We start from the raw sequence: 26,774 nt of genomic DNA, 5'->3' as shown, positions 1-26,774 counted from the left end.
GTTTAAAAAGAAAAAAAGAAAAAAAGACTGCAGTGGATACTTGGGACTGTCAAAGGGCTCTGTTAGAGTTACAGTCCCCTCAGTAAAGACTTCCATGTCCTCCTACTTTATTTGCATTACCAAAAGGGGGACAATGGACTTGTAATGGGCTTTATTACAGCTACCATTACTTCAGTTAAACCGGAATCAGTTCCCTTCTTACTGAATTTGCATTACCACAGAGGGTTCAGGGACTGTTAATGTGCTTAAAGGCTGCTGCAGAACTTTATGTTAACCTAGGGTTCCATCAACAACTATCTCCCTTTCATTACTGCAGAGCCTACATAGGACTTGTTAATGGATTTAACTATACTACTGTCCCTTATCTTTGGTGGGTAGTCCATGCGTGCAGTTGTGTCCGACTCTGGTGACCCCATGGACTGTAGCCTGCCAGGCTCCTCTGTCCATAGGATTCTCCAGGCAAGAATACTGAAGTGGGTTGCCATGCTCTCCTCCAGGGGATCTTTCCCACCCAGGGATCAAACCTGCATCTCTTAGATCTGCATTGGCAAGTGGGTTCTTTACCACTAGCCTTGGACCCCATCCCCTCCTAATTCACTTTACATTACCAAAGAGGACACAAAGGACTGTTAATGTGCTTAGATGTCAGTATAGTCCTCCTCTCCCCTTTTTTTAACCTAGGATCCCATCCCCCACCTAACTCCCTTTTCCTGACTGCAGATTACTTGGGACTGTTACTGTGCTTAAAAGTAACTACAGTTCCTTCTGTTAGTCTAGATTTCTATCCACTCCTACACGATTGCATTAACACAGTGGACTGCTAATGTGCTTAAAAGCAGCTACAATCTCTTATATTAACACAGGATTCTGTCCCCAGCTAACTGTTTCACGACTGCAGAGGGTATTTGGGACTGGTAATGTACTTACCTGCCTATACAGTCTCATCTGTTGGCCTACTTCCCCATGATCTACTAATTTGCATTATAAAACAGGGCATGCTGCTAAGTCACTTCAGTCGTGTCCAACTCTGTGCGATCCCAGAGACAGCAGCCCACCAGGCTCCCCCATCCCTGGGATTCTCCAGACAAGAACACTGGAGTGGGTTGCCATTTCGTTCTCCAATGCATGAAGGTGAAAGCGAAGTCGCTCAGTCGTGTCCGACTCCTAGCGACCCCATGGACTGCAGCCTACCAGGCTCCTCCGTCCATGGGATTTGCCAGGCAAGAGTACTGGAGTGGGTTGCCATTGCCTTCTCCAAGAGAGGGTATAAGGGACTGTTAATGTGCTTTACTGCAGCCACAGTCCCTTTTGTTAATCTAGAATCATTTTCTTTCTTACTGGGTTTGTATTACCACATAAAGTAACTGGGACTTAAATCTAGCTACACTCCTTTCTATTAATCTAGGATCCCATCCCCACCTAACTCCTTTTTTATTACTGCAGAGCCTACAGGGACTTGTTAGTGGGCTTAAATGCACTGCTGTCCTTTCTGTTGAGTCTAGAACCCCATTTCTCCTAGTCAATTTGCATCACCCCAGAGTACAAGAGACTTGCTGTGCTTAAATGCGTCCACAGTCTGTTATGTTTACCTGGGACCGACCCTATTCTCACTTAACTCTGTTTTAATGCGAGGGTACTTGGGCTTAACTGGAGCTTCAGTCCCTCCTATTAATCTAGTGTCAGTTTCTTTCTTACTGGATTTGTAGTCCCACATAGAGTAACCAAGACTGTTAACGTGCTTAAATGCATTTACAGTCTTTTATATTTACCTGTGTTCATTGCATGACTGCAGAGGTTACTTGGAATAGTTAATGGACTCAATTAGAGCTACAGTCTCTTCTGTTGAGATTCCCATGCCCTCCTACTCCATTTGCATTACCAAGGGGGATACAAGGGACTGTTAATGTGCCTAAATGCAGTGTCCTAGGATCCCATCCCCCACCTACGTCCCTTTTCATGACTGCAGATTACTTGGGACTGTTCCTGTGCTTAAAAGTAGCTAGTTCCTTCTATTAGTCTAGATTTCCATCCACTCCTACATGGTTTGCATTAACACTGGATACATAGACTGTTAATGTGCTTAAAAGCAGCTACAATCTCTTATGTTAATACAGGATTCTGTCCCCAGCTAACTGTTTCACGACTGCAGAGGGTATTTGGGACTGGTAATGCACTTACCTGCCTATACAGTCTCATCTGTTGGCCTACTTCCCCATGATCTCCTACTAATTTGCATTATGAAAGAGGGTATGCTGCTGCTGCTAAGTCGCTTCAGTCGTCTCCGACTCTGTGCGACGCCATAGACGACAGCCCACCAGGCTCCCCCGTCCCTGGGATTCTCCAGGCAAGAACACTGGAGTGGGTTGCCATTTCCTTCTCCAATGCATGAAAGTGAAAAGTGAAAGTGAAGTCGCTCAGTCGTGTCCGACCCTCAGAGACCTCATGGACTGCAGCCTAGCAGGCTCCTCCGTCCGTGGGATTTTCCAGGCAAGAGTACTGGAGTGGGGTGCCATGGGCTGTTAATGTGCTTTACTGCAGCCACAGTCCCTTCTGTTAATCTAGAATCATTTTCGTTCTTACTGGATTTGTATTACCACATAAAGTAACTGGGACTGTTAATGTGCTTAAATCTAGCTACACTCCTTTCTATTAATCTAGGATCCCATCCCCACCTAACTCCCTTTGTATTACTGAAGAGCCTACAAGGACTTGTTAATGGGCTTAAATGCACTGCTGTCCTTTCTGTTGAGTCTAGAACCCCATTTCTCCTAGTCAATTTGCATCACCCCAGAGTACAAGAGACTTGCTGTGCTTAAATGCATCCACAGTCTGTTATGTTTACCTGGGACCGACCCTATTCCCACCTAACTCTGTTTTAATGCTAGGGTACTTGGGCTTAACTGGAGCTTCAGTCCCTCCTATTAACCTAGCGTCAGTTTCTTTCTTACTGGATTTGTAGTCCCACATAGAGTAACCAAGACTGTTAACGTGCTTAAATGCATTTACAGTCTTTTATATTTATCTGTGTTCATTGCATGACTGCAGAGGTTACTTGGAATAGTTAATGGACTCAATTAGAGCTACAGTCTCTTCTGTTGAGATTCCCATGCCCTCCTACTCCATTTGCATTACCAAGGGGGATACAAGGGACTGTTAATGTGCCTAAATGCAGTGTCCTAGGATCCCATCCCCCACCTACGTCCCTTTTCATGACTGCAGATTACTTGGGACTGTTCCTGTGCTTAAAAGTAGCTGCTGCTGCAGCTGCTAAGTCACTTCAGTCGTATCCGACTCTGTGCGACCCTATAGACGGCAGCCCACCAGGCTCCCCCGTCCCTGGGATTCTCCAGGCAAGAACACTGGAGTGGGTTGCCATTTCCTTCTCCAATGCGTGAAAAGTGAAAGTGAAGTCGCTCAGTCACGTCTGACTCTTAGCGACCCCATGGACTGCAGCCTTCCAGGCTCCTCCATCCATGGGATTTTCCGGGCAAGAGTACTGGAGTGGGGGTGCCATTGCCTTCTCCGTAAAAGTAGCTAGTTCCTTCTATTAGTCTAGATTTCCATCCACTCCTACATGGTTTGCATTAACACTGGATACATAGACTGTTAATGTGCTTAAAAGCAGCTACAGTCTCTTATATTAACACAGGATTCTGTCCCCAGCTAACTGTTTCATGACTGCAGAGGGTATTCGGGACTGGTAATGCACTTACCTGCCTATACAGTCTCATCTGTTGGCCTACTTCCCCATGATCTCCTACTAATTTGAATTATGAAAGAGGGTATAAGGGACTGTTAATGTGCTTTACTGCAGCCACAGTCCCTTTTGTAAATCTAGAATCATTTTCGTTCTTACTGGATTTGTATTACCACATAAAGTAACTGGGACTGTTAATGAGCTTAAATCCAGCTACAGCCCTTTCTATTAATCTAGGATCCCATCCCCACCTAACTCCCTTTGTATTACTGAAGAGCCTACAAGGACTTGTTAATGGGCTTAAATGCACTCCTGTCCTTTTGTTAAGTCTAGAATCCCATCTCTCCTACTCAATTTCCCCAGAGTGTACAAGAGACTGTTACTGTGCTTAAATCCATCCAGTCCGTTATGTTTACCTATGACCCCATTCCCGATAGTGACGCTTTTGCACTACCACAGAAAGTGGAAGGGACTGGTACTGTGCTTAAAAACAACTGCAGTCCCTTATGTTTGCCTAGGACCCTATCCCACCCAGCTCCCTTTTAATGACTGCAGAATGTACTTGGGACTATGGATGGGCTTAACTGGAGCTACTGTCCCTTCTGTTAACCTAGAGTCAATTTCTTTCTTTCTTACTGGATTTGTAGTACCACATAGAGTAACTGGGATTGCTAATGTGCTTAAATGCCTCTACAGTCCCTTATGTTAACCTAGGATCCCATTCCCACCTGACTCCCTTTTGATTACTGCAGAGCCTACAGGGACTTATTAATAGGTTTAATTACACTGCTGTCCATTCTGTTAGTCTAGAATCCCATCTCTCCTACTCAGTTTGCATTACCCCAGACTGTACAAGAGCCTGTTACTGTGCATAAATGCATCCACAGTCTGTTATTTGCCTATGACCCCATTCCCAACAGTCAGTGACTCCCTTGCACTACCACAGAAAGTAAAAGGTACTGATACTGTGCTTAAAAGCAACTACAGTCCCTTATGTTTACCTAGGACCCTATCCCACCCAACTCCCTTTTAATAGCTGCAGAAGTTACTTGAGACTATTAATGGGCTTAACGGCAGCACAGTTCCTTCTGTTAATCTAGAATCAGTTTCCTTCTTGCTGGATTTGTATTACTACATAGAGGAACTGGGATTGCTAATGTGCTTAAATGGAGCTACAGTCCTTTATGTTAACCTAGGATTCTGTCTCCATCTAACTAGTTTTCATGACTTCAGAGGGTACTTGGGACTGTTATTGCACTTATCTGCTTATACAGTCTCATCTGTTGGTCTAGATTCCCATGCTGTGCTACTCAATTTACATCATAAAAGAGGGTATAAAGGACTGTTACAGTGCTTAAATGCAGCTACAGTCCCTTTTAGTAAGGTGGGATCCCATTCCCACCTAATTCCCTTTGCAGTATCCCAGAGGCTCCCAGGGACTTTCAGTGTACTTAAGTGCAGATCCAGTCCCTTATATTAACCTTGGATCCCATTCCTACTTAATTCCCTTTTTACCACTGCAGAAGGTGTTTGGGACTGTTAATGCACTTCCTGCCTATACAGTCTCCTCTGTTAGTTTAGATTTCCATGCCCTCCTAGTAAACTTGCATTATAAAAGGATACAAGGGACTGTTTATGTGCTTAAATGTAGCTATAGTGCCTTATGTTAACCTAGATCTCATTCCCACCTGACTCCCTTTTCATTACTGCAGAGCTTATATGGGACTTGTCAGTGTACTTAATTGCACTGCCATTCCTTCTATTATTCTAGGAGCCCATCCCTCCTAGTGGATTGACATTATCCCAGAGTGTTTGAAGAGGTTGTTACTGTGCTTAAATGCATCCACAGTCTATGTTTACCTATACCCCCATTCCCACCTGACTCCCTTGCACTACCACAGAAGGTAAAAGGACTGGTACTGGGTTTAAAAGCAGCTACAATCTTTTATGTTTACCTAGGACCCTATTCCCACCTAACTCCCTTTTTTACTGCAGAGGGTACTTGGAACTGTTAATGTGCTTTATTGCAGCCACAGTCCCTTTTGTTAATCTAGAGTCATTTTCGTTCTTACTGGATTTGTTTTACCACATAAAGTAACTACAACTGTTAGTGTGCTTAAATCCAGCTATAGTGTTTTCTATTAATCTAGAATCCCATTCCTATCTAACTCCCTTTTCATGACTGCAGAGGGTACTTGGGGCTGTTAATGCATTTACCTGCCTATATAGTCTCATCTGTTGATCTAGATTCCCATGCCCTGCTACTCAATTTGCATTGTGAAAGAGGGTACAAGGGACTGATATGGTGCTTAAATGCAGCTACAGTCCCTTATGTTAACCTAGGATTCCATTCCCACCTGACTTCTTTTTCATTAATGCAGAGCCTATATGCTGCTGCTGCTGCTGAGTCACTTCAGTTGTGTCTGACTCTGTGCAACCCCATAGACGGCAGCCCACCAGGCTCCCCCATCCCTGGGATTCTCCAGGCAAGAACACTGGAGTGGGTTGCCATTTCCTTCTCCAATGCATGAAAGTGAAAAGTGAAAATGAAGTCGCTCAGTCGTGTCCGACTCTTCGCGACCCCATGGACTGCAGCCTACAAGGCTCCTCCGCCCATGGGATTTTCCAGGCAAGAGTACTGGAGTGGGGTGCCATCGCCTTCTCCAGAGCCTATATTGGATTGTCAAAATGCTTAATTGCACTGCTGTCACTTCTTAGTCTAGGAGCCTGTCCCTCCTACTCGATTTGTATTATCCTGGAGTGTAAAGACTGTTAACATGCTTAAATGCATCTACAGTCTCTTAGGTTTACCTATGATCCCATTCCCATTTAAATCTTGTTGCATGACTGCAGAGGTTGCTTGGAATAGTTAATGGTCTCAATTAGAGCTACTGTCCCTTCTGTTAGTTGAGATTCCCATGCCCTCCTCAATTTGCACTACCAAGGGAGATATAAGGGACTGTTAATGTGCCTAAAAGCAATGACCTAGGATCCCATCCCCCACCTAACTCCCTTTTCATGACTGCAGATTACTTGGGACTGATACTGTGCTTAAAAGTCCCTAACAGTTCCTTCTGTTAGTCTAGATTTCCATCCACTCCTACATGATTTGCATTAACACAGAGTGTTCATAGACTGTTAATGTGCTTAAAAGCAGCTACAGTCTTATGTTAACCTAGGATTCTGTCCCCAGCTAACTACCTTTTCATGACTGTGCAGAGGATATTTGGGACTGGTAATGCACTTACTGTCTATACAGTCTCATCTGTTGGTCTACTTTCCCATGCTCTCTGACTAATTTGCATTATAAAAGAAGGTATAAGGGACTGTTAATGTGCTTTACTGCAGCCGCAGTCCCTTATGTTACCTAGGACCCTATGCCCACCTAACTCCCTTTTAATGACTGCAGAGGATACTTGGAACTGTTAATGAGCTTTACTGCAGCCACAGTCCCTTTTGTAAATCTAGAATCGTTGTCGTTCTTACTGGATTTGTATTACCACATAAAGTAACTGGGACTGTTAATGTGCTTAAATAGAGCTACAGTCCTCTATATTAATCTAGGATCGCATTCCCACCTAACTTCATTTTCATTATTGCAGAGCCTACAGGGACTTGTTAATGGGCTTAAATGCACTCCTGTCCTTTTGTTAAGTCTAGAATCCCATCTCTCCTACTCAATTTGCATTACCCCAGAGTGCACAAGAGACTGTTACTGTGCTTAAATCCATCCAGTCTGTTATGTTTACCTATGACCCCATTCCCGATAGTGATGCCTTTGCACTACCACAGAAAGTGGAAGGGACTGGTACTGTGCTTAAAAACAACTGCAGTCCCTTATGTTTGCCTAGGACCCTATCCCACCCAGCTCCCTTTTAATGACTGCAGAATGTACTTGGGACTATGGATGGGCTTAACTGGAGCTACTGTCCCTTCTATTAACCTAGAGTCAATTTCTTTCTTACTGGATTTGTAGTACCACATAGAGTAACTGGGATTGCTAATGTGCTTAAATGCCTCTACAGTCCCTTATGTTAACCTAGGATCCCATTCCCACCTGACTCCCTTTTGATTACTGCAGAGCCTACAGGGACTTATTAATAGGTTTAATTACACTGCTGTCCATTCTGTTAGTCTAGAATCCCATCTCTCCTACTCAGTTTGCATTACCCCAGACTGTACAAGAGCCTGTTACTGTGCATAAATGCATCCACAGTCTGTTATTTGCCTATGACCCCATTCCCAACAGTCAGTGACTCCCTTGCACTACCACAGAAAGTAAAAGGTACTGATACTGTGCTTAAAAGCAACTACAGTCCCTTATGTTTACCTAGGACCCTATCCCACCCAACTCCCTTTTAATGGCTGCAGAAGTTACTTGAGACTATTAATGGGCTTAACGGCAGCACAGTTCCTTCTGTTAATCTAGAATCAGTTTCCTTCTTGCTGGATTTGTATTACTACATAGAGGAACTGGGATTGCTAATGTGCTTAAATGGAGCTACAGTCCTTTATGTTAACCTAGGATTCTGTCTCCATCTAACTAGTTTTCATGACTTCAGAGGGTACTTGGGACTGTTATTGCACTTATCTGCTTATACAGTCTCATCTGTTGGTCTAGATTCCCATGCTGTGCTACTCAATTTACATCATAAAAGAGGGTATAAAGGACTGTTACAGTGCTTAAATGCAGCTACAGTCCCTTTTAGTAAGGTGGGATCCCATTCCCACCTAATTCCCTTTGCAGTATCCCAGAGGCTCCCAGGGACTTTCAGTGTACTTAAGTGCAGATCCAGTCCCTTATATTAACCTTGGATCCCATTCCTACTTAATTCCCTTTTTACCACTGCAGAAGGTGTTTGGGACTGTTAATGCATTTCCTGCCTATACAGTCTCCTCTGTTAGTTTAGATTTCCATGCCCTCCTAGTAAACTTGCATTATAAAAGGATACAAGGGACTGTTTATGTGCTTAAATGTAGCTATAGTGCCTTATGTTAACCTAGATCTCATTCCCACCTGACTCCCTTTTCATTACTGCAGAGCTTATATGGGACTTGTCAGTGTACTTAATTGCACTGCCATTCCTTCTATTATTCTAGGAGCCCATCCCTCCTAGTGGATTGACATTATCCCAGAGTGTTTGAAGAGGTTGTTACTGTGCTTAAATGCATCCACAGTCTATGTTTACCTATACCCCCATTCCCACCTGACTCCCTTGCACTACCACAGAAGGTAAAAGGACTGGTACTGGGTTTAAAAGCAGCTACAATCTTTTATGTTTACCTAGGACCCTATTCCCACCTAACTCCCTTTTTAACTGCAGAGGGTACTTGGAACTGTTAATGTGCTTTATTGCAGCCACAGTCCCTTTTGTTAATCTAGAGTCATTTTCGTTCTTACTGGATTTGTTTTACCACATAAAGTAACTACAACTGTTAGTGTGCTTAAATCCAGCTATAGTGTTTTCTATTAATCTAGAATCCCATTCCTATCTAACTCCCTTTTCATGACTGCAGAGGGTACTTGGGGCTGTTAATGCATTTACCTGCCTATATAGTCTCATCTGTTGATCTAGATTCCCATGCCCTGCTACTCAATTTGCATTGTGAAAGAGGGTACAAGGGACTGATATGGTGCTTAAATGCAGCTACAGTCCCTTATGTTAACCTAGGATTCCATTCCCACCTGACTTCTTTTTCATTAATGCAGAGCCTATATGCTGCTGCTGCTGCTGAGTCACTTCAGTTGTGTCTGACTCTGTGCAACCCCATAGACGGCAGCCCACCAGGCTCCCCCATCCCTGGGATTCTCCAGGCAAGAACACTGGAGTGGGTTGCCATTTCCTTCTCCAATGCATGAAAGTGAAAAGTGAAAATGAAGTCGCTCAGTCGTGTCCGACTCTTCGCGACCCCATGGACTGCAGCCTACAAGGCTCCTCCGCCCATGGGATTTTCCAGGCAAGAGTACTGGAGTGGGGTGCCATCGCCTTCTCCAGAGCCTATATTGGATTGTCAAAATGCTTAATTGCACTGCTGTCACTTCTTAGTCTAGGAGCCTGTCCCTCCTACTCGATTTGTATTATCCTGGAGTGTAAAGACTGTTAACATGCTTAAATGCATCTACAGTCTCTTAGGTTTACCTATGATCCCATTCCCATTTAAATCTTGTTGCATGACTGCAGAGGTTGCTTGGAATAGTTAATGGTCTCAATTAGAGCTACTGTCCCTTCTGTTAGTTGAGATTCCCATGCCCTCCTCAATTTGCACTACCAAGGGAGATATAAGGGACTGTTAATGTGCCTAAAAGCAATGACCTAGGATCCCATCCCCCACCTAACTCCCTTTTCATGACTGCAGATTACTTGGGACTGATACTGTGCTTAAAAGTCCCTAACAGTTCCTTCTGTTAGTCTAGATTTCCATCCACTCCTACATGATTTGCATTAACACAGAGTGTTCATAGACTGTTAATGTGCTTAAAAGCAGCTACAGTCTTATGTTAACCTAGGATTCTGTCCCCAGCTAACTACCTTTTCATGACTGTGCAGAGGATATTTGGGACTGGTAATGCACTTACTGTCTATACAGTCTCATCTGTTGGTCTACTTTCCCATGCTCTCTGACTAATTTGCATTATAAAAGAAGGTATAAGGGACTGTTAATGTGCTTTACTGCAGCCGCAGTCCCTTATGTTACCTAGGACCCTATGCCCACCTAACTCCCTTTTAATGACTGCAGAGGATACTTGGAACTGTTAATGAGCTTTACTGCAGCCACAGTCCCTTTTGTAAATCTAGAATCGTTGTCGTTCTTACTGGATTTGTATTACCACATAAAGTAACTGGGACTGTTAATGTGCTTAAATAGAGCTACAGTCCTCTATATTAATCTAGGATCGCATTCCCACCTAACTTCATTTTCATTATTGCAGAGCCTACAGGGACTTGTTAATGGGCTTAATGCACTGCTGTCCTTTTTGTTAAGTCTAGAATCCCATCTCTCCTACTCAATTTGCATTACCCCAGAGTGCACAAGAGACTGTTACTGTGCTTAAATCCATCCAGTCTGTTATGTTTACCTATGACCCCATTCCCCAACAGTAAGTGACTCCCTTGCACTACCACAGAAAGTGGAAGGGACTGGTACTGTGCTTAAAAGTAACTACAGTCCCTTATGTTTACCTCGGACCCTGTTCCCACCCAACTCCCTTTTAATGACTGCAGAAAGTTCTTGGGACTGTTAATGGGCTTTATTACAGTTACAGTTCCTTCTGTTAGTCTAGATTCCCATCTACTCCTACATGATTTGTATTACTACTGACTGTACAAGAAACTGTTAATGGGCCACAGTCCCCTCTGTTATTCTGAAATTTGTTACTTTTACTTGATTTGCATTCCTGAAGATGCTACAAGAAACTGTTAATGTGCTTAAATGGAGCTACAGAGTCTTACATTTATCTAAAATCCTTTTCCCACCTCACCCCCTGACATGATTGTAGAGGGTACTTGGGACAGTTCATGGGCTCAATCACAGCTATAGCCCCTTCTGTTAGTTCCAATTCCCATGCCCTCATACTTGATTTGCCTTACCACAGTGAGTACAATGGACTGTCAATATGCTTAAAAGGACCTACAGTCCCTCACGTAACCTAAGATCTCATTTCTACCTAACTCCCTTTCCTGCCTACAGAGGGTATTTGGGACGGTTAATGAGGTATACTGCAGCTGCATTCCCTTCTGTTATTGTACATTCTTGTGCCCTCTCACACAATTTGGAGTACCACAAATTGTACAGTTCAGTTTAGTTCAGTTGAGTCGCTCATTCGTGTCTGACTGTTTGTGACCCCATGAATCACAGCATGCCAGGCCTCCCTGTCCATCACCAACTCCTGGAGTTCATGCAAACTCATGTCCATCGAGTCGGTGATGCCATCCAGCCATCTCATCCTCTGTCGTCCCCTTCTCCTCCTGCCCCTAATCCCTCCCAGCATCAAGGTCTTTTCCAATGAGTCAACTCTTCGCATGAGGTGGCCAAAGTATTGGAGTTTCAGCTTCAGCATCAGTCCTTCCAATGAATACCCAGGACTGATCTTCTTTAGGATGGACTGGTTGGATCTCCTTGCAGTCCAAGGGACTCTCAAGAGTCTTATCCAACACCACAGTTCAAAAGCATCAATTCTAAGGCACTCAGCTTTCTTCATAAATTGTACAAGGGACTGTTATTGCTGCTGCTGCTGCTGCTAAGTCGCTTCAGTCGTGTCGGACTCTGTGTGACCCCATAGACGGCAGCCCACCAGGCTCCCCGTCCCTGGGATTCTCCAGGCAAGAACGCTGGAGTGGGTTGCCATTTCCTTCTCCAATGCATGAAAGTGAAAAGTGAAAGTGAAGTCGCTCAGTTGTGTCCGACTCCTAGCGACCCCATGGACTGCAGCCCACCAGGCTCCTCCATCCATGGGATTCTCCAGGCAAGAGTACTGGAGTGGGGTGCCATTGCCTTCTCCGACAAGGGACTGTTAAGCATGATTAAATGCAACAGCAGTTTCTTATATTAATCTAAGATCCTATTCCCATCTAACTCTGTTTTCATTAATGTAGAGCCTACATGGACTTGTTAATGGGCTTATTTGCACTGCCCTTCCTTCTGTTAGTCTAGATTCCCAGGCCATCCTCGATTTGCATTACCAAAGAGGGTATAATGGACTGTTAATGTGCTAAAATGCTGCTACAGTCCCTTATATTAACCTAGGATCTTATCCTCAGCTAAGGCTCTTTGCAGGCTTGCAGAGGATGATTGGGGCTGTTCATGGCCTTAAATACCACTACATCCCTTATGGTAACCTAGGATCCCATTCCCAACTATTAATATCTTCCTTTTAATTACTGCAGAGCCTACATAGAACTTGTTAATGAACTACCATTGTTCCTTCCCTTTGTTTAGACTCCCATTTCCTAAAGATTTACATTACCACAGAGGATACAATGGACTGTTAATGTGCCCGTACCGTTCTTTTCCCTCCCCCTCCTTTTTAAAGCCCAGGATCCTATTCCCACCTAACTCCCTTTGCATTACCAGTGACTGTACAAGTGCCTGCTAATGCTTTTAAATGCAATTACAGTCCCTTATGTTAACCTAGGATCCTACCCCCAACTAAGTCCCTTTGCATGATTGCAGAGGATACTTGGAACTGTTAATGTGATTCACTGCAGCTACATTCCTTTATCTCATCTAGGATCCATTCTCTTCCTTCTTGATTTGCATTATCAGAGAGGATAGAAGGGATGGTTAATGTACTTAAATGGAACTATAGTCCCTTATAATCAGGATCCTATTTCTACCTAACTTCCTTTGTATTACTTCAGAGTATACATGGGACTTTTTAATGGGCTTAATTGCACTACTTTCCTTCTTTTAGTCTAGATCCCCATCCTTCCTACTTCATTTGCATTACCCCAAAGTGTACAAGGGACTGTTATTGTACATAAAGGCAGTTAAACAGTCCCGTGCTTTAGTCTAAGATTCCCTCTCCCCCTTTAATTCCCTCTACATTACAGAAGGGGATACAAGGGACTGCTAATGTGCTTAAGTGCTGCTTGCAGTCCTTTATGTTACCTAGGATCCCATCCCCACCTAACTCACTTGTCAGAGAGGCTACAAGGGACTGTTAATGTTTTTAAATGCAGGTATAGTGCCTTAACATCGAAATCCATTCCTGCATAACTCCCTTTTTCAGGACTGCAGATGGTAATTGAGACTGATAGTGAGCTTTATTGCACTTACAGTCTCTCTTAGTCTAGGATCTCATTCTCTCCTACTAGATTTACATTACCATGACTGTACAAGGGACTTTTAATGTGCTTAAATGCATTTATAGTCCCTTATGTTAACCTAGGATTCTATTCCCACCTAACTTCCTTTTCATGACTGCAGAGGGTACTTAACGACTGTTAATGCCTTTACTTGCCTATACAGTCTCATCTGTTGATCTAGATTCCCATGCCCTCCTACTCAATTTGCATTATAAAAGAGGGTACAAGGGACTGTTAACTTGCTTAAATGCAGCTACAGGCCCTTACATTAACCTGGGATCCCATTCCCACCTGACTCCGTTTGTATCATCCCAGAGGCGATAAGGGACTTTCATTGTGTATGAAAGTGAAAGTGAAGTTGCTCAGTCGTGTCCGACTCTTTGCGACCCATGGACTGTAGTTGGCCAGGCTCCTCTGTCCATGGGGTTTTCCAGGCAAGAGTACTGGACTTGGTTGCCATTTCCTTCTCCAGGGGATCTTCCTGACTCAGGGATTAAACCCAGTCTCCTGCATTACAGGCAGACTTTTTACCATCTGAGCCACCAGGGAATCCCAATGTGTTTAAATGCAGGTAAAGTCCCTTATGTTAAATTCAAAGTCCTTTCCCACCTAACTGCTTTTTTATCACTGCAGGGGGTACTTGGGACTGTTAATGGGACTGTACTTGCTTATCCAATTTCATTCATTGGTCTAGATTCCCATGCTCTTCTACTTAATTTGCTTTATAAAAGAGGGTACAAGGGACTGTTAATGTGCTTAAATGCAGCTACAGTCCTAGGATCTCACCCCTCTCTACTCGTGTTACTTGTTGGTATTTGGGACAGAAAGGTGCTTAAATGCAACTGTGGTCCATTTTGTTAACCTAGGATCCCATGCCCTCTAACTCTTAACATTACCTGGGAGTATACTGGGACTGTAGAACTGCTTAATTGCAACTGTGGTCCCTTCTCTTAGTCTGGAGTCCATGCTCTCCACAGTTTTGTTTATATTCCCATAGAAGGTACTTGGAACCTGTGAATGTGCCTAAATGCAGATGTGGTCCCTTTTGTTAGTTTAGGATCCCAGGACTTCCTTTACATTATCTGTGAAGGCATTTGGGACTGTCAAGGTGATAATTGCTGCTGTGTTCCCTTCGGATATCTAGGATCCTGTTCCCTCCTACTTCCACTTCTTTTGCGTTACATGGAAGGGTGCTTAACTGTAGCTATGGTCCCTTCTGTTAGCCTAGTTTCCATTCCCTTTCTACTTCCTTTGCTTACCACAGAAGGTACTGACTATTGTGGTGCATCTTATCCTCTCACATTAAACCTCAGGGTCCTGAACACTAAGGCCCCTCTTTCTGCGCTTTTTAATGTGCAGTTGCATTTGTTCCTCTTCCTCTGCAGTGTATAAAGACTCCACTCATTTCCCTTGTATTCAGTGGTGGATGTCCTTTGCTCAAGACCTTTGTACTAGAATAAAGTGAACCGTGACAATTCACCACGAATATATTCTTTCACTTCAGTCCCTTATATTCTGTTTTATAAAAATACATATTAATTACCTCCATTACTTTTTCTCTGGGAGTATTTACATGCAAAATTCCAGTGTTTAAGGCCCTTCTCTTTAAATTAATATCCCTCCCTTTTTGCATTATATCAGGGGATGTTAATGACCCAAACTCTTTCTCCTGGGACTCAGTGTGCATGTGCCCTCATGACAAACTAATATATTGAATTTTTAGTATTAAAGCAGGGACTACTGACTAGTTTTTCTTTTGGACAGTTAATGTGCAGAATTACACTAGGATCCCATCCCATTCCACCTCCTTTGCATCAGGGGTCCTAATCAACTGGCTGCTGCTTCTGTACAGTTTAAATGTGCATAATTTCAGTAGTCCATGCTCCCTTATGTTAGACTAGGATCCCCTATCCTTGCCCCATTTACATTACGGCAGGGGCTTCTGACTAGCTAAGATTCACTGTCTTGGACTGTTAATGTATGTACTTACGTTTGCTCCTGTACCTGTACCTCAGGTAAGGACCGTCCCCATTCTATTTATATTTTAGCAGGAGATGCCTACTATTCAAGATCTTACACACTATTGCAGTTAATGTGCACAATCTTAGTTGTCTTGTACACATTCTCAGTTGTCCACAGCTGTGCTTTTTAAATCAGAGCCCTTTCACTTATTGACGCACAGGTTAACTTACCACCTTAAAGCCCTTGTTATGGGACTGTGACTATGTGTAATTACAGTTGTCTATGGTCTTCTGAGTTAACTTGTCTCCCTGACTCTTTTCATCCTCTTTGCTTTACTGCATGGGGTACTGTCCACTTAAGGCCCCTTTCTCAAATATGTGTAATGACAATTACATTATAGGGGCTTCATACTCCCTTTAAGATTCTTATATTTGTATAAGGTATATGATTTTAATTGACCACACCATGTCCCTTCAACATTAATTTGCATAATTGCCACTTAGTTCGTCTTATCCTGTTGCCCTCCCCTTCCTTAGCTTGTGGATGTGCATTCTTGTGCACTAGACAAGGACCCTCCCCCTCACTTCCTATGCCTTCCAGTAAGTTTGCCCATTGCTAAGACCTTTCCATTTGGACAATTAATGTGCAGAGTTGCACTTTCCCATACCCCTATTACTTCTAGGACTCTTGTATCTCCTTTGTAATAGTGCAGGGGATACTGTTTCCCCGCCAAGATCCCTTACTGTTAATATACGTAATAGAAATTCTTGTCTTTATCAGTGTACTTCGGTAATACTCCCTCAGCCAGCTATCATGACCTCAGCTCTTGGACAATTAATATGCACCAATAATATATCAAACATATGATCTTTAGATAGGATCCCTGTACCCTCACTATGGATCACGAGTACTGACTTAAGGCTTCTTTTTTTGACTCTGGGTGTGAATATTTGCAGTTATCTATACACCCTTCTATTAGAGTAGGACATCATTCTCTCATACCCCCTTTGCATTACTGCATGGACTGCTGATGACACAAAACTTTCACTGGGACTGCTGATGAGCACAATGGCAGTTGGCAATGGGTTTTTCCTCCCTGGTCTTGTTAGGTAAGCACTCCCAGCTCTAAATTCTCATGGTATAATAAACTATAAACACTGCACTATGCTGTGAACTTGTCCATCAAAGGGCGACCCACATTCCCACTCCTTTTGCGTTGGCTCCAGTGTATCAAATTCCAAGTAATCATGGCCTTGCCCTTATCTTCCCTCTATAAACCCCTTGCCTGCCCTTGGACCCTTATGGATTTTTAAGTTCACAATTTCAGGTGTCCATCTATCCAGATAAAATTATGCTCCCTCACCCCTCCCACCCCTGCCCTGCCCCTTTTGCATTGTTGCTGGGAAATGTTGACTGAGCAAAACTCTTTTCTCTTGAATTTACAATGTTAACAGTCCCAGATGTCATTGTTCTGCCCACTTTGAATTTCTATAATTCCCTGTTGAACTTTCCTTGGTCCCACCCATCACGGACTCTTCCACTTCCTTCTTTGCATTACTTCTGAATAGTGCTGACCACCCACAGCCCCTTCTGTGTTGTTAACACAGTATTGATTGTCCCATTTTTAAGCCCATCAGCCCAAGATCTCCCTACCATTTTGATGTTATATTTGTGCAGTATGGACTACCAAAAGCAGGCCAGAACTAGGTGACTGGACCTTACTCCTTTTCCTGCATTTGTTAATGATCCCAGTTCCGATTATTGTCATATTCTGGGGACAGAACCGTTCCTGATCCCCTTTCTTACTGCTTTACTAGGCAAAATGCTCAAGGCAAGTCAGACCCAAAGGAACTGGATTGCTACCCTTTATTTGGGGTTTTCATTATAAATAATCATTTGAAAATTGACTTCTCAGGAAGGAAGGTTAGCACTATCTGTGCATTCTTCCTTTCAAAGCAGATTGCCTGGCTATGTCTCTCCTTTCTTCTTGCATATTGCCATTGTATAGTGCCAATTGCCAGGATACAACCAAAAAGTTTCTTTTTTTTAATTTTTTTTTTATTTTTTTAAGAAAGACATCTGGATTGCAGGGTGGAATTGATAACCTGGTCATTAAAATTTTGAAGTTGGTAAACCCATTTATATCATGTACCTGATGACCAGTGTCTCTCATTTTACTAAGGGTGGTGAGTCTGTGGATAGACCACTGTGACTTTGATATTTTAGTACATTACCAAAGGAGTTCTAGAGTGGAACTCTTAAGACCAGTATCTTTGGGCTCTACCACCATTTTCAAACCACTCCTTGTTTGAGCTTTGCCAGTATTCACTTCTAGGAAAAACTATCTAAACTTCCTAATCGTTAAATTTCTTCATCTTGGAGCTCCAACTAGTCCGTACTTATTTCAAGAAGATTGCTGTAAAAGGATTAAATGAGAGAACATGCTGAGGTGCTTTTGAAAACCATAGATCACTTTGTTTGATTAATCTATTACATTTTATGTACCCTGTTTAATTCTGCTACTTTAAAGTTACCTAAAGCACCACACTGAAGTAAGGCCTTAGAAACGATGGAACCAGTTTCCCCATTTTATATGAAAAGAAAAATAAGCCAAGGTCTAATCAGTCTTTTGGATGTAAATTTCAATAGTGAAAATGAATACAAATGAATAATACGTCAGCCTCTAGTGTACAAGGTGTTTGGCAGAGAAGCATTTAATATGGAACTGCTGAAGCAAGTAACTAATTATCACCACAGCAGTTCTTTGTAATCACTGAAAAGGATACTGTTGTCTGAGAAGGATGTCAAAAGATCGGCCCAGCTCAGGGTGCAGTTTGCACTACTAGCTCCTTGGACAGCTGTAAGAAGAGTCTCTGGCTCTTTAGAATACTGTAAGTACTACTTTGTAGCTATTAAGTAATCTTTTCCCTGTTCCATTTTCTTTCTCTTAGACGCTACCCCTACAAAAATTGGAGGGTCCTTCCATGTTTCTACCTCATCTGTAATTTATATATCACCATATGAGTTAACAAAATTACAAAATTAATATTGTGTATCTGGCCCTATGCTAGGCTATATTGAAGTGAGGGATAGAAGTGCTATAGTCCTATATAATCTCATCCCCAATATGGTTATATTGTTAAAAAAGCTAATATAAGCACACTTGAAATAACTGTAGAACATAATAATCAAGTACTGTCTTGTGTGAATTATATGTTATAGTTTTAAAAAATGAGCACACAAGGGTTTGAAGTTGATAGGGTGAACTTAAGGAGGTGGGTTAACTTTCGTCTTTGGTCCAGGACATGATTACTATTACGGCCACCTGGGTAGTATAATGTTTATTTTAATGTCATTTGGTTTTTACCTTTTTTGAACGCATGGAAAGTGATGAGAAATAACCCCTGGCCATTGTGTTTGGCTATATCCAGGCTGGCAAATTGTTGATTGTTTTAAGCTTGAGTTTTTCAGGCTCTAGGAATTGGGAATATAAATCTGATATGTTAGAACTTTGTACGCTTTTTATTCTCTCCTGCCCAAGAACAGATGAGAGTAGCAGTGTCTTTTTAGTTTGAGATATTTGTGGATCCTGTTTGGCAAGAGGGCAATAGAGAAATATGTTTTATAAGACCATGACCTTCCCCTCTTCCCTTTCACTTTTTGCAACAAATACTTTTGTGAGCTAAAAAGATTAGCCTCTCTGGTATAAAAAGAACAAAGATCCAACTGAAAAAATATTAACATCAAATTTGAAAACTTTTTTTTGTTCATGTTCATGTATCCCAGCAAGAGCAAGAAGAATTATATTAATGAGCTGGGCTTCTCTCACTGCCCATTTTAATTAATATCCATATTTCCTCACAGCTTGTTTCCCCCAGCCAGTGCCTAAAGATATTTGTCTGACTGACTGGAGGTAATATATGAATAGTCCTGAGCCTTCTTGTTTCTCAAACTGAAGTAATTTGTCAGGATGCAGCACCTTTTAAAGAAACAAGTTTTTTGAGATCCTAAAGAGTAAATGTTTTGAGTAACAGTGACTTAAGTTATTTGAAATGTAAACATGGTTTGCAATTTCAAAATAGCTTTGTCAAAAATATAATATTTTATATAACATTTTAAATAATTTATATAGAACTTGGAGATCGTGAGAATATATCCACAAACCCCCAGGGTTCTTATCACCCCAATTTGAGAAACACTGGTCTGTGCTTATGAGATCATTTATTGTAGTTAATCGAGTTATCATTCAATGTTAATATACAGCTATAACTATTTATTGGAATTTGTTTTAAAGGGATGAATTCTGAGCTGGTTCCCCCCCACTCAAGAGGAAGGATGGATCAAGTTTCGGTGGAGTGAAGCCTGCACTGGACAGCATCCAAAGGTGAATCTTGGAGTTGTATTTCAGTTCATTGCTTGAAATAAAATCTCTAGCAGTTGTAGAAAGGGATGCTCTGGGAATGTCAGCATCTTCAAACTCAAGGTAATCCTTTAATTCAACAAATATTTATTAGACCAGGCACTGGAATAAATAGTAAAATCAAAGACAGTTCCTGTCCAGGAATCTGCTATCTCATGGTGGGTACAGAAGTGAACAAATTATTATGGTGTTGGGCAATTTGATGAGTATCATAAAATTTGGGGGAAATGCTGTGGTTCATAGAGGAAGAAGAGTGGGGGAAAACACTGTTACTACGCAAAGTGATCAGTTCAGTTCAGTTCAGTCGCTCAGTCATTTCCGACTCTTTGCTACCCCATGAACCGCAGCACGCCAGACCTTCCTGTCCATCACCAACTCCCGAAGCCTACCCAAACTCATGTCCATTGAGTCGGTGATGCCATCCAACCATCTCATCCTCTGTCGACCCCTTCTCCTCCTGCCCTCAATCTTTCCCAGCATCAGGGTCTTTTCCAATGAGTCAGCTTTTCGCATCAGGTGGCCAAAGTATTGGAGTTTCAGCTTCAACATCAGTCCTTCCAATGAACTCCCCGGACTGATCTCCTTTAGGATGGACTGGTTGAATCTCCTTGCAGTCCAAGGGACTCTCAAGAGTCTTCTCCAACACCACAGTTCAAAAGCATCAATTCTTCAGTGCTCAGCTTTCTTTATAGTCCAACTCTCACATCCATACCTGACTACTGGAAAAACCATAGCCTTGACTAGACAGACCTTTGTCGGCAAAGTAATGTCTCTGCTTTTTAATATGCTGTCTAGGTTGGTCGTAACTTTCCTTCCAAGGACTAAGTGTCTAGGATTTGTTTGATGTTGACATAAAGATCCTTATAATGTGGTAATTCTTGATCAGGGATCTGGAAGCCATACCTGGTTCTTTCCACACTATACCATAACATAAAAAATACTTTCAAGATTGCAAACCTGACTTAGACCTTCTTCAGTGACCTCCTATCCTAGAGTAAGGGCAGGTAACCAATTATTAAAAATGATCAAGGCAATTGTACTTCCAGGCAGCAGTAGCAATTCCTCTGCTGCTTTGCATCTTGAAGTATTTTTAGCACCTTTAGGCCACAAACTTAGACAGCCCTTAAAGTGGCTGTTGGTTTGACTCATACTTTAATTTAGCTCTTTTTTCTATACTTGCTTAGTTCTTCTGTGATACTGCCAGTGCTGACCATTACAGGACCTTAGGGAGACAACAAGCTAGAGATGAGAGACAGGAGATATCAATATCTAATGTTTCAGGTTAATGCTTCTTAGTGGTTTTTTCTTTTTTTTTTATTGTTGAGGTTTTCTCAGCATTTAAAAAAATTTTATTTTTTTAATTGAAGGATAATTGCTTTAAAGAATTCTGTTGTTTTCTGTCAAATCTCACCATGAATATTATATTGAGCCTTGCCCTGTCTTTCTTCTCAAGGACATTCCAAGCATATCAGACCTGAGGACTGCAAGCAACTTTAAGAAGCTTCATATTCATCAGGTCTTTCCTTTTGAGAATCTGGATAAACTCCAACCAATCTAATAGGATGGCTTGCAGTTTCCCTGGAGAAAAAGGTAGTGTAAGGAGCTTATTGTGTGAATTCTGTCTTTGGCTTTAAAGGCTTTAACTTCCTATAGCTCTCCTTTTAAAAACAGAACATGAGCCAATTTTCATCAATTTCTATACATTTTTTCTTTTTGAGTATAAGAGTAGAATAATAGAGACCCAAGGGCCTGTGTAAGCTACATTATTGGATCCTTGTTTTTCCTTTTGCATAGATTTGCTTAGTTGTTATAATAACTGAGGTTTTATGTGCCTGTAGCCATTCTTGATTTTTTGAATATCCTGGTACTTTGGTGGTACCTCATTTATACAAGCTATTCAAGAACTGTACCATGTAGATTGAGGAGAAAACAATTCTGTTTACCTTGGCAATGCTCCAACATCTTGCTGCTTAATATACAAATTATTAATAAAAGGGAATGCTACAAAACTAGGTGAGAGAGACGTACTTTTGTTAAGATGGATCACTCAATTCTTACAATAGTACTTTATAAAAGAAGCCTGAGGCAACGTCTTACAGAATTCATATGGTCAGACCACATTGGAATTCTTCTCAAGTGGCTTGATGGCTCTCCTGATAGAGAAAGCTAGCTCCTCCTTTTGTTATTTTCAATCCCTTAATTTCTTGACCTGTATTTTTTGAGGACACAAGGACATTAAAAACCCACGCTCTCAAGCAGGATCCCCAACCTCCAGGATCTAATGCCTGGTGATCTGAGGTAGAGCTGATGTAATAATAATAGAAATAAAGTGCACAACAAATGTAATGCACTTGAATCATCCCAAAATCATTTCCCCAACCCTGGTCCATGGAAAAATTGTCTTCCATGAAACTGGTCCTGGTACCAAAATAGTTAGGGACCACTGCTGTAGAGGATTATTCATCAGTAGAGACTGGTGACTAAAACAAAATATGGGAATTTGGGTAATTATTCAGCTCTAAGTTGCTCTTGGAAATGAGGGGAAGTATAGGGAATGGAGCTTGAATGAATAGAGGAATTTGCATGTTGCTAGGCCGGTAGCTCAGAGAAGGCGATGGCACCCCACTCCAGTACTCTTGCCTGGAAAATCCCATGGATGGAGGAGCCTGGTGGGCTGCAGTCCATGTGGTCGCTAGGAGTCGGACACGACTGAGCGACTTCACTTTCACTTTTCACTTTCATGCATTGGAGAAGGACATGGCAACCCACTCCAGTGTTCTTGCCTGGAGAATCCCAGGGACGGGGAGCCTGGTGGGCTGCCGTCTATGGGGTCTCACAAAGCTGGACATGACTGAAGCAACTTAGCAGCAGCAGCAGCAGCAGGCTGGTAGCTATTAATAGAATATAAAGCTCTACACAGTTCTAAATATCCAGTCCTTAATCTGAAGAAAAGGGTAGACATGGTTTAATTTAACCCCTAGTTACTCATTGGGACAGACTTTCCCAGTGTACTGCATTTCAGTAATTTATTTTTTTTAATCTCTTTTCCAGATCTACCTCAAAAGAATAGGCCTGTTGCTTGACAGTGTTAGTGACCCATTCCCTTCGACGATTCCTAGGTGGAGATGGGGCATGAGGATCCTCCAGGGGAAAGATTCACTACCACTGAGCAACAACTCTAGGCCAGGAGGTTATACCAAGATTCTTTCCTGGGCCCAGTTAAGAAGATGAAGTCTCAAGACAACCACCACACATCCAGAGGTGGGTAAACTGTCCTTAAAAGTATAATAATTAGTCTTTAATTTCTTGTTTTTCAGTATACATTGCACTTAGCTTTCCATTTAGATTGTTTTAGTCATTATCATCTATGTCTGCTTTGGTAAAAAACAAAAAACAAAAAACAAAACTGCCTCCTAATTAACCTGGGAAGTAACTGAGTGTGACATGGGTTAAAATGATGATGTGAAGAAAATAGCAGGCTGCATTAGTTAGGGTGTTTAGGATGGGACTGTAGTATGTGGTAGAGGCTTACAGCTAAGTTTTAGGAGAACATGGATGATGACTGACACATCTGTGACACTGATCATGGGCCAATCATCATTCTGGACCCTCTGATCCCCAAAGTCTCCCTTGAGGCCCTGTTGGAGAACTTTGCCAATCATTTACATACTTCAGGATGCCTTGGGAAAGCTGTGGGACAAAACAAAAAACAAGCTGTTTGAGAAGATAAAATAGAGATTTATCTTTTTATGCTCTGCCGGCTAATTGACAGAAGCTTCACAACTATGAATGGGAGGCACAAAGTTGTCTATCATCAGACTGGATCTAAAGAACTAGCACACTGTGTACTTTAGGGCAGTGATGAGAGAGGATGGTTAGGGGGATACAGGTTGAGAGGTAGAGGTAACTGTTCAGTGTAGAAAGTCCTGATTGTATAGGCTTTGTAAAGATTACTATCCAATTAAAGGAATAAGGCTGTGATGGATGATGTTTCCAGTGCCTCACCAAGTGTTATTTAGTTCAGTTCAGTTGCTCAGTCATGTCTGACTCTTTGCAACCCCATAAACTGCAGCACGCCAGGCCTCCCTGTCCATCACCAGCTCCCAGAGTTTACCGAAACTCATGTCCATTGAGTCCGTGATGCCATCTAAGCATCTCATCCTCTGTCATCCCCTTCTCCTCCTGCCTTCAATCTTTCCCAACATCAGGGTCTTTTCAAATGAGTCAGCTCTTCGCATCAGGTGGCCAAAATATTGGAGTTTCAGCTTCAACATCAGTCTTTCCAATGAATACCCAGGACTGATTTCCTTTAGGATGGACTGGTTGGATCTTCTTGCAGTCCAAGGGACTCTCAAGAGTCTTATCCAACACCACAGTTCAAAAGCATCAGTTCTTTGGTGCTCAGCTTTCTCTGTAGTCTAACTCTCACATCCATACCTGACTACTGGAAAAACCATAGCCTTGACTAGAGGCACCTTTGTTGACAAAGTAATGTCTCTACTTTTTAATATGCTGTCTAGGTAGGAAATATAACTTTCCTTCCAAGGAGTAAGTGTCTTTTAACTTCATGACTGCAGTCACCAGCTGCAGTGATTTGGGAGCCCCCTAAAATAAAGTCAGCCACTGTTTCCCCATCTATCTGCCATGAAGTGATGGGACCGTGATCTTAGTTTTCTGAACGTTGAGCTTTAAGCCAACTTTTTCACTCTCCTCTTTCATCAAGAGGCTCTTTAGTTCTTCTTCACTTTCTGCCATAGGGGTGGTGAGCATCTGCATATCTGAGGTTATTGATATTTCTCCTGGCAATCTTGATTCCAGCTTGTGCTTCATCTAACCCAGTGTTTCTCTGCATATAAGTTAAATAAACAGGGTGACAATATACAGCCTTGACGTACTCCTTTTCCTATTTGGAACCAGTCTGCTGTTTCATGTCCAGTTCTAACTGTTGCTTCCTGACCTGCATACAGGTTTCTTAAGAGGCAGATCAGGTGGTCTGGTATTCCCATCTCTTTCAGAATTTTCCACAGTTTCTTGTGATCCACACAGTCGAAGGCTTTGGCATAGTCAATAAAGCAGAAATAGATGTTTTTCTGGAACTCTCTTGCTTTTTTGATGATCCAGCGGATGTTGGCAATTTGATCTCTGGTTCCTCTGCCTTTTCTAAAACCAGCTTGAACATCTGGAAGTTCACAGTTCACGTATTGCGGAAGCCAGGCTTGGAGAATTTTGAGCATTACTTTACTAGCGTGTGAGATGAGTGCAATTGTGCGGTAGTTTGAGTATTCTTTGGCATTGCCTTTCCTTGGGCTTGGAATGAAAACTGACCTTTTCCAGTCCTGGCCACTGCTGAGTTTTCGAAATTTGCTGACTTATTGAGTGCAGCACTTTAGCAGCAGCATCTTTTAGGATTTGAAATAGCTCAACTGGAATTCCATCATCTCCACTAGCTTTGTTTGTAGTGATACTTCCTAAGGCCCACTTGACTTCACATTCCAGGATGTCTGGCTCTAGGTGAGTGATCACGCCATCGTGATTATCTGGGTCGTGAAGATCTTTTTTGTACAGTTCTTCTGTGTATTCTTGCCACCTCTTCTTAATATCTTCTGCTTCTGTTAGCTCCATACCATTTCTGTCCTTTGTTGAGCCCATCTTTGCATGAAATGTTCCCTTGGTATCTCTAATTTTCTTGAAGAGATCTCTAGTCTTTCCTATTCTATTGCTTTCCTCTGTTTCTTTGCATTGATTGCTGAGGAAGGCTTTCTTATCTCTCCTTGCTATTCTTTGGAACTCTGCATTCAAATGGGTATATCTTTCTTTTCTCCTTTGCTTTCGTTTTGCTTTTTTTCACAGCTATTTGTAAGGCCTCCTCAGCCATTTTGCTTTTTTGCATTTCTTTTTCTTGGGGATGGTCTTGATCCCTGTCTCCTGTACAGTGTCACGAACCTCCATCCATAGTTCATCAGGCACTCTTTCTATCAGATCTAGTCCCTTAAATCTATTTCTCACTTCCACTGTATAATCATAAGGGATTTAATTTAGGTCATACCTGAATGGTCTAGTGGTTTTCCCCAAGTGTTATTAGGCAAGACATTTTCCTGTTTATGCCATAGTTTCCTATTCTGTTGAATGAGGCAGTTATATTAGTTTTATCTCTAAGGATCTAAAAGTGTCAACTTTATACTTTTCTAAGCTCTGTAGAGACAGTTTCTATAGCTCATTAATTTGGATCTTCCCATAACTCTAGTACAGTACTCAGTTAATACTTCTTCATGGCATTTACATGGTTTCTTTCTTGTTTTCTTTTGTAGGTCCTGGTTGTTCCCTTCATATTTGCCAAATCATTATCTTTCCCTGAAGCAGTGCAAAGAGCAAGAAATGTGAACACACCAAGGAAGATCAACATGCCTGCAATGCTAGTATTTTAGAATAGCAGAATGAAGTAAGTTGTTGTTGGTATAATCCTACGAGCATTACTTTAGAGCTAATGTCTGTTTGATGGAGGTTTGTGTGGGATGACATATAGTGATCCATGGTGGAAGAGGTGCTGAATGTGAGATGGGAGGATGATCAGTAACCTAGATTAACAGTTGGTTTCACTAAAGCCACTCAAAAGATAGTATAGTCTGTGTACCAGTTGTGTCATAGGGTAATTTACTTTCACTTTGTCTGTTTTTCTTTTCTACATAGATCATTTGCCACCCTTAGAGGCCTAAACATATAGAAACTTAAGCCAAAAACGTTTTTGTTTTTTGCTGAAAGGCTGGCCTTGCGAATCTGCAGTTTGGATATAATATTAAAAGCTAGTCCCTGAAGCAGCCATTATAATCATCAAAAGTATGATGATTTTATAAAGGAATGGGGAAAAGTGAAGATATAAAATGAGAGAACT

General features: G+C 42.0%; 1 long non-coding RNA gene across 3 annotated transcripts in view; it reads left to right on the top strand.

Moving 5' to 3' along the window:
- LOC102402779 overlaps positions 1–26,774 on the top strand; it is a 39,638-nt gene that overhangs the window by 5,074 nt on the left and 7,790 nt on the right. For 2 of the 3 annotated variants that reach the window (XR_006548727.1, XR_003106874.2), the window contains exons 2-5: positions 19,760–19,849; positions 21,339–21,475; positions 22,937–23,146; positions 26,194–26,324. This is a non-coding gene — a long non-coding RNA (uncharacterized LOC102402779). Of the gene's footprint in view, positions 1–12,078; positions 18,357–19,759; positions 19,850–21,338; positions 21,476–22,936; positions 23,147–26,193; positions 26,325–26,774 lie in introns of those variants that run through there. The other variant, XR_327318.3, reaches the window with a different exon arrangement.

This window comes from Bubalus bubalis, chromosome X (genome assembly GCF_019923935.1).
Source record: "Bubalus bubalis isolate 160015118507 breed Murrah chromosome X, NDDB_SH_1, whole genome shotgun sequence".
NCBI classification, from domain to species: Eukaryota; Metazoa; Chordata; class Mammalia; order Artiodactyla; family Bovidae; genus Bubalus; species Bubalus bubalis.
The sequence above is the reverse complement of the archived record's forward strand: the minus strand, read 5'-3'. Positions and strand labels throughout refer to the sequence as shown.